The sequence below is a fragment of the Microtus ochrogaster genome, chromosome 10 (genome assembly GCF_000317375.1).
Source record: "Microtus ochrogaster isolate Prairie Vole_2 chromosome 10, MicOch1.0, whole genome shotgun sequence".
NCBI classification, from domain to species: Eukaryota; Metazoa; Chordata; class Mammalia; order Rodentia; family Cricetidae; genus Microtus; species Microtus ochrogaster.
The window spans coordinates 10,659,117-10,668,806 of NC_022016.1; positions in this window are offsets into that span (position 1 = coordinate 10,659,117).

A 9,690-nucleotide genomic window follows, 5' to 3' on the forward strand; every position below is an offset into this window, starting at 1 on the left:
CTCTCTTGCTGGGGACCTTGAGGCCTGCCCAGTAGGCAGGCACTCACCGCTCCGGTTGGGTAGCCTTAGTGTAGGAGCTTGAAACTGTTCTTGAGCACAGGTCCTAGCAGACAGCAGGGCAGGCTTGTGGGGGGAGACAGGGATTTTTTTGTTGTGTGTGTAGCCCTGGCTTGAACTTACTCTGTAGAACAGGCTGGCTTTGAGCTCACAGATATCCACGTGTCTCTGCCTCCTAATTGCTGGGATTAAAGGAATATGCCGCCACTGTCCAGCTTTAACTTTTTTTTTCAACATCCACAGAAAAACACTGTATTATTGAATTACAATGCCAGATCCAACCTTTCCACTTTTTGAGTCCAACAGGTATTTTGTAATGAAAAGAAGTTTCAGACACACTTAATTACTTAAAAATCAGGAACACATTTAATTTTCAGAAATTACTGATTCTTAATACTTAGAATACAAGTCTATATGAAATAAACAGGAGGGTGGTAGAGGAATGGGGGGGTGACTGACAGACACACAGAGACAGGCTGACTGGCTATAAAAGTCGTTCTGTAGGAACAAAGTCAAACATCTACTGTTTGGATACTTACACTCGATGAACTGACTTCTTATGATCCTTTAAAAGAATTAAGGTAGCTGAACACTTCCAAGTACAACTGGATACATGCAGCCACAGAGGAAAGTGCAGGTAGTGCCCCAGGGTAGTACTGAATACCGATTTAAAAACCAAAGCAGACCTGAGCAAGAAGTATGTTAATACGAAATTGAGAACTTCACAAAACCAGTTACCCTAACCTACCAAAAGCCCAGAGCCAAGGGTCTTGGGGAGAAAGTTCTCTGACTCTTTCCCAAGGTAATCAGCAAAAGGAGGCTGGAACAATACATGAGCTGACCTCAACAAAAAAACAAAACAAAACAAAAGATTCCCTGACCCACTCCCACAGCTCTAGATAAGAGTCTACGGGAACCTACATGGGAAGTTGCACTGCTTAGACTTCTACCCCTGAAAGAGGGCCTGCAGACCCACAGAGGTGCCAAACAGGAGAAGTCCAAACCTAGAGACTCAGAGTAGGGTAAAGGCAATGTGGTAAAGAAGCCTGCAACAGGGATCCTCAGCATCCTGGAAGCAGGAAGATCAGCATGATGTGTGGGGAAAGTACTGTGTGCTATGGGCAGATTAGGGTAAACACACAGGCAGGATCTCCCTAACCACAAAGAGAAACTGACTGAGAACATAATGACCATTTCAGTCTACTGTTTGAATTTATATACTCGTAATCTTTAATTTATATACATACAAATATACATATCTTTAAAGTTAATTTTTTTCCTTAAATTGTTTTTTCTCTTAAAAGAAACAATTTTGCATTTTTAAATGTTCAACTGATAGGTTGTGACTTGTGTCTTGGGAAAGAGTCTCTTCTGCCCATCTTTCTTCTCTCCAAACCTAACAAACAGCATTATCTTTGCTTTTTATACCTCTAGCTTAAACACTTTCCCTTATTCATATTCTTATCTCCACTCATCCCACATGCTACACTGCATTGCATAAGCATTTTCCCCAATCCTAGTACTCCTATCTACAAACTTCAAGTCAAAAGTGTAGCACCTTCCCTGGTAGCTAACAATGGAACTGCTGTAAAGTTATCAGAGTTGAGTGTGCAGTCAGCTTTACCTAAGTGAAGGCAGCCCACAAAGATTCATCAAAAACAAAAAACAAAACAAAAAACAAACATTGTGTTGCTCCAAGGACACGAAAAGGCTTTGTTGGGCTTATACCTTTTCTGAGTCCTGACAGTAAAAAGCATAAAACACGGCAGAGATCTGGAAACAATACCTCACTTTCACACTATATGCTTCCTCCAAATAAAGAAGAAAGCTCAGAGCTAAATCATACCATAGAACAACTCTACTTAGCAAGCAGGGCTACAAAACCTTGTGCCCAACAGATAAAGAATATTGTCTTATCTGTGACACATAACATTTCCTGTAAAACTGAACACATTTTAAGCACACACTGGAGCGCAGTTTTTTCTAGCCTGGTGACTATGGTGCAAATTGTTTAGCTTGAGGGACCTTCTGAGACATTTTTATAAGTTTGCTTTTCTTAGTCAAGCTACAGAACTTATCTTTACAGAAGATGTCATATACACTTTACAATTTTGATGTAGTCTAACCTGTATGACTAACCTGTATCAAAGAGATTTAGACAGATACAAATCAGTATGCTTTGTTGTATGTGTGGGATTGAATTAATTAGTAGAAGAATAGTTTTCACAAGATTTTACTGTGTTTAAATATGCCTAAAATAAACCACTCAAGGTTAGACTCCCTAAGTTTGAACCACCAGCAGCTGCTAAGTCATGTTGCACTGAACTGTCTTCTTGCCTCAGGTGGCTGATCTCTCTTCTGATCTCTCCTCTCAGTGAAGTTCATGGAGGCCCCAGCAATTAAACGTAAAAGAGAGATTAAAATTTCCCATAATAAAACACATTAAAGGAATCAGTTCTATAGGGGATAACAGAGGAATAAATACTTCAATCTGAAGAGAACAATAAATATACCCAAGAGGTCAAAAGGAACAATCAAACTAGCAATACTAGGACAAATAATCTAAAAAGATAAAGACAAAATAAACAATAACAACACACACATCAACAAAATGACAAAAATTAATATGCATTTCAACTAAACACCAATGGTCTCGATTCCCAAATAAAAAGACAGACTACCAGACTGAATAAGGAGCCTTAGTATTGCTGTCTTTAAAAAACACACCTCATCATCAATGATAGACATAACTTAGGATAAAAGAACGAAAAATGGCATTCCATGAAAATGGAACTAAGAAAAAAGCAAGCAATACTATTGTAATATCTGACCAAAACTGAACATGAGATAAGGAAGGGCACTGCATACTCATTAAAGGGAAAAAATCTGCCAACAGGATTACAATCATATATGTACCAAGCACAGTTGCATTTCATTAAAAACAAAAACAAAACCACCATTAGACTTAAAACTACAGGCTGACCCCAACACAGTAATAGTAGGTGAACTGCAAGGTCATCTAAACAAAAACTAAACAGAGAAACTGTGGAATTAAATGCATCATAAATCAAATGGACCAAAAGACATCTATAGAGCATTCAACTCAAACACTATATAGAATTTATATTCTTCTCAGCTGCCCATGAAACTTTCTCCAAAGTCAACTATATATTATGACACAAAACAAGCCTAAAATTACAGCAAACTTCAAATAACATCCTACATCTTATCTTGCCACAACGGAATAAAGAGCTGGGTATCAACAATAGAAACTACGCAGTACACAAACTTATGTTTTACAAACAAATAAAGTCCTACTGAGTGATAACTGGGTCAAGGAAGAAACCAAGAAGAAATTTTAACAATTAAAAAAACTGAATGACGTTGGGTGTGGTGGCACATGTCTTTAGTCCCAGCAATCTGGAGGCAGAGGCAAATAGATCTCTGTCAAAACAAATTCCAAGACAGCAAAGGCTATTGCAAAGAGAACAAAAAAAACAAACCAAAACAAAAAACCAAAACAAAAAAAAAAAACCCACCAAAATAAAAAGAAAACCAAAAACAAGAAAAAAAAAAAAACACCCAAAACAACAAATAAACAAAAACATGACTAAAACTTAACATTCCAAAATCTATGGGACACAATACAGGCAGTTCTAAGAGGAAAAAGTCCATAGCACTAACTGCCTACATAAAAAAAGAGGTCTCAAATTAGTAAGTTCTGATACATCTGAAGGCTATAGAGGTGGTTCTTTGAAAAGTTTGACAAGCCTTTAGCTAAATCAACAACAACAACAAAAAATCCAGATTAACACCAAGTAGATATTACGACATCAAGAAAATTCAGAGAATCATAAGGGTATTAAAAAAATCTATATTCCACCAAACTAAAAAATCTAAAAGAAACAGATGCATTTCTATATACACACGACCAATCAAAGCTAAACCAAAATGAAATAAATAATCTAAATGGAACCATAACATACAACCAGATAGAAGCAATTATTAAAACTTGCCCACCTGAAAATAGCATAACACCAGATGGATAAATTCAGCACAGAATTCTAATGGACCTTCAAAGAACTCATATAAATACTCCCCAAATTATTACACAAAATAGAAAATTAAGGAACATTTTTTTTTTTTTGTTTTTTCGAGACAGGGTTTCTCTGTGGCTTTGGAGCCTGTCCTGGAACTAGCTCTGTAGACCAGGCTGGTCTCGAACTCACAGAGATTCGCCTGCCTCTGCCTCCGGAGTGATGGGATTAAAGGCGTGCGCCACCATCGCCCGGCTTTAAGGAACATTTTTAATTCATTTTTACAAAGCCAGTATCACTCTCACTACAAAAAAAAAAAAAAGATTTCCCCACAAGGAGAGTCATAATCCAAACTCTCCAATGACTAAGAATATGAAAATTCTCAGTAAACCACTTGCAAACTGAACGTGAGAACACATCACATCATCCACCATAATCAAGCGGGCTTCATCACAGGGATGGAGGGATGGTTCAATATACACACGTAAATAAATGCAATCTACCACATAAGAGTGAAAAACAGGAATCTAATGATTATCTCTTCTCTTTAGATGGAGAAAAGGCCTTTGACAAAATCTAACACACTTTCACAAGAAAGTCCTAGAGAATCTAGAAATACAGGGGATCTATCACAACCTAAGAAAGGTCATATATACCAAGACTACAGCCAACATCATCCCAAATGGAGAGAGAGAGAAAAAAAAAAAGAGCATCTATGTCTATTCTCTTCCATCCTATTCAATATAATACTGGCAATCTTAGGGCAATAAAACAAGTGAAGGAGACAAAGGGACTATAAATGTGAAAGGAAAAAGACAAAGTATCCTTATTTATAGATGATATGATTCTATACAGAAAGAATTCTAAAGCTTCTACCAGACAGTTCCTATATCTGATAAATGTATTTTCAAAATAGTAGGATACAGAATTAACACACAAAACCCAGCAGCCTTCCTAAGTACAAATGACAAACAAAATAAGAAATCAAGCAAACAATTCCATTCACAAAAGCCTCAAAACAAAAAATAACAAAAACAAAAAACCTTGGAATAAAACTAAGTGAGTTTAAAAAGTACTTAAAAAAAAAAACATTAAGACACAGAAAAACAAAATTGAAGAAGATACCAGAAGATAGGAAGACCTGCTCCTTCGTGTTCATGTGAAAATGACCATCCCTACCAAAAGTAGTCTACCAATACAATATAGTTTCTATCAAAACCCAAACACAATTCTTCACAGAAATAGGAAAATAGTTTTAAATTCTATTTGGAAACTCAAAATACCCAGGATAACTCAAACAGTTTTGAACAATATAAGGAGGTATCAACATCTCAGATTTTAAGTACACTACAGAACTATCACAATAAAAAACAATATGGCACTGGCATAAAATCAGGTATAGTAATCAATGGAATGGAACTATACCCCTATATATAAGCCCACAAATCTGACTGCTATCCAACTTTTGACAAGCCAGAAACATACTGGTGAAAAGACATCTTCAACAATTGCTGCTGCTCAAACTGGATAGTGGCATGTAAAGGAAATTAGATCCTTATTTGTCACTCTGTACATAAATCAACTCCAAATGGATCAAGGACCTTGATATAATACCTGATAGATACCCCGAATCTGACAGAGTAGAAAGTAGGGAAGGTGCTTGTGCAGCGATGGGCTTTCTGAATAGGATTCCTATAGCACAGTCATTAACTCTAACAAATAAGTGGACATCATGAAGCCAAAAACTTCTGAAAAACAAAGAACACTACCATTGAGGGAAGAGAGCCTACAGGGGGAAAAACACTTTAACAGCTATACTTCTGACAGAGGTTAGAATCTAGAATATAGGAAGAACTCAAAACAGTAAACATCAAGAAAACCAACAAGAGGCATAGACCTAAACAGAATGCTATGAAAAGATGAGCTACGAATGGTTAAGAAACACTTTTTAAAAAAATGTTCAACATATTTTTAGCCAGAGAAATACAAATTAAAACTACTTTTGAAATTTCACCTTAGAGTAAAGGCAGAATGGCTAAGACGAGAAAAGCAAGGAAGAAAGAAACAACAAATGCCAATGTAGATATGGGGAAAGAAAAATGGTAATTTACTGTTGATGGGAGCACAAACTGGTTTAACCACTATGGAAATCAGTATGAATACTCAAAAAAAAAAAAAAACTAGAAAAGATTGTCTTAGTTTGGTTTTCTATTATTGCAAAGAGACACCATGACCACAACTCTTATAAAGAAAAACATTTAACTGGGGCTGGCTTACAGGTTCAGAGGTTTAGTCCATTATCATTATGAAAGGAATGGCAGTGTTCAGACAGACATGGTGCTAACGGAGCAAGGAGTTCTGTATCTTGACCTGCAGGTACCAGAAGTGAAAACTCTGTGCCACACAGGGAGTACTTGAGCATATGTTACCTCAAAGCCACCTCTACATTGACACACTTCTTCCAAGGCCACACCTACCCCCACAAGGCCACAACTCCTAACGGTGCCATCCTCTATAGGTCAAGCATTCATACACGTGTCTATGGGGAACCATATTTATTCTAACTACCACATTCCAAACTCCTTGGCTCTCATAGGCTTGTTACCATAATGCAGAACTGCATTCAATTCAACTTCAAAAGTTGCCATAGTCTGTAATTTCTTTTAAGTGTCCATCTTTACTCTAACAGTCTCAACCCTGTTTAAATGTTTGAAGTCTCTTCTGAGATTCATACAATCTTTTTTTAATGGCAATCCCCTGTACAATCCAGAATAAAAAAGCACATCATATACTTCAAAAATATAATGGCACAGGGTATATATTACCATTCCAAAATGGAGGAAAGGGAGCACAGTGAGGAAATACTGGACCAAGGCAAAGCCAGCTGGGCAAACACCAAACTCTGCATCTCCATGTCTGATGTCAAAATGTTCTTCGGGTCTCCAAAACCCTTCAGCTTTGCTGACTGTAACACACTTCTTCTCTTGGGCTGGTTCCACTCCCTCTTAGCATCTCTCCTCAGCAGGTATCAAATGACTCTGGCATCTCTAACATCTTGGGGTCTCCAAAGAAATCCAGGCTTCACAGTCACAGCTTCACACAATGGCCTTCATGAAGGCTTCACATGCCTGGCCTCAGCAGCTTTCTTTGGTCGAGGAGGGTGAACCCATATTTCCTTTCTTTTTGTATCCTTGACTCTACAGACAGAACCACCTGTCCAAAACTGCTGCATTCTGCTGCTTTCTGGGGCTGGAACATGGTCCCCCTTATTCAATTACATCTTCACCAGATTTCTGGTTTTGATGGTTACCTTTACTGCCTGAGCTCGGCTGTCCTGGAACTTGCTGTGTAAACCAGGCTGGCCTTGAACTCAGACACCAGCATGCCTCTGTCTCCTGGGTGCTGGGATTAAAGATATATACCACCATACCTGGGCCTAAATTGTTAATTCCTTTTCACTATTTGGAAGTTAAGCTGGGAAGGATCTTGCCCTGAGGAATCTACTCCCTTTATTCCATTTGACATGAGGCTTACCTTTAATCTGCTTATTTCCTTGAACATGGGATTTAGCTTTATTCTACTTCTGGTGTTCTTTTTCTCCTCAAATTGTACATTTTGCATTTTTCTTTGCTCAGCTTGCTTCTTTCCATTATAGATCTTCACAAGAGTGAATGTTAACAACCATACAACAGTCACTACTAGGCTGTTTTGAGATTTCCTCTGCCAGTAGAATATAAAACTCACTTTACCCTCAAGCAGACTTATCAGACAAGGGCAAAAACCATCCACATTCTTTACCAAAATATCACAAGAACAGTCTCTAGGGAACATGCCAACATTCTTCTCTTGAGCCAGGTGCTCTAAGTTCAAATCGTCCTCAGCACCACTGTCTACCATGTTCCTATTGGTATGGCCCATTAAGCCCACATAAAACACTCAGCTGTTTTTCTAATCCAAACTTCAAGTCCACATTTCTCCAAATGAAAGCATGATTAGGTACTATCACAGCAAAACCCCAGTCCCTGGTACCAACTTCTGTCTTAATTTGGGTTTGTATTTGGTAAAGAGATACCATGACCACAGTAAGTCTTATAAAGGAAAACTGGGGCTAGATTACAGTTTCAGAGTTTATTATGATCATGGCAGAAAGCATGACAGTGAGCAGGCTGACGTCCTAGAGAAGCTGAGAATTCTTCATCTTCATCTGCAGGCAGCAGATACAACTGTGTATTGGGCATAGCTTGAGTCCTCAAAGTGGCAAACTTCTTGCAACAAGACCACACCTGCTCCAAAATGGCAGAGCTCCTAATAGCGCCATTCCCTGTAAGCCAAGCACTCATATATGAGTCTATGGTGCTATAGCTATTCAAACTACCATACAGATATACCACAGGACAAAGCTATTCCATTTTTGAACATAGACCCAAAGGACTCTATATCCTACTACAGAGATGCCTGCTCACCAATGCCCATAGCTGCTCTCCTCACAATAAACACAAAATGGAAACAAGCCTAGACGCCCATCAACAGATAAATGGACACTGAAAAGGAAGTATATTTACACAATGGAATTTTAGTCACCTGTTACAAAAATGAAGTTAGGAAATTTACAGGTAAATGAAATGAAGTTGGAAGCAATCAGTGTGTGTGAGGTAACCCCAAATTGAGAAAGACAATCAGTTCATGTTTTGCCTTATTTGTAGATGTTAACTGTGAATCTTCAGATTGTGTATATTTTGTCTGGAATACCCATAGATGTTATAAATTAGTAAAGAAGATGGTCTTAAGGAAGATTATATAGAACATGGTTGTATAAAGGGTTGAACTAGAATAATGAAAGATGAAGTAATGAATTCAAGTGGGGGATGGAAGTGCAGGGCAGAGGAGGAAAAAACAGGATAAATAACACTAAAAGACTTTTGAAAGAGCCATATGGTAACCAAATGTAGAAGCTCCCGTACACGTACGTACACACACACACACACACGAGAGAGAGAGAGAAAGAGAGAGAGAGAGAGAGAGAGAGACAGACAGACAGACAGACAGACAGACAGAGACACAGGGGGTATTAGTGTGGAGTTACACTATAATGGGGAAGACAATGGACTTATCTATGCTGCATTTGTGAGACAGGTGTCACTAGATCCTGCTGACATAGCAACTATGATCCGTAAGACCTTGAAGAGTAGGCACAACAATTTTTGTCATTCACATTGCACAAGTGAGAAACAATGATCTGGACAGTTTTCCAAATTCCCACTTTCCATTCTCAGCTCCCACAGCCATCTCTCTTTAGGCTGGACACACCACATTTGTTTCAGCTAATGGACTGGTAAATGGAAGGCATATAACAGATTCTATTCAGTAGCTAATTTCCCAGAACTTCCCATCCTTCCTTACTTGCAGGTGGAAGTGAATTTGTAAACCCACAGCAACACTGCTGTCCTGTGCCTGAGTCTAAGTTTGGAGAGAAACAAATCCCTGTGTTCTTTTACCACTATACGACTGGGTGTCTGGGTGGAAAGAGAAGAGAGGCACATACAATTACTTCACAATATAGGGAAGAGGGGCAGAAATCAGCTTTGGCCATTAGGGT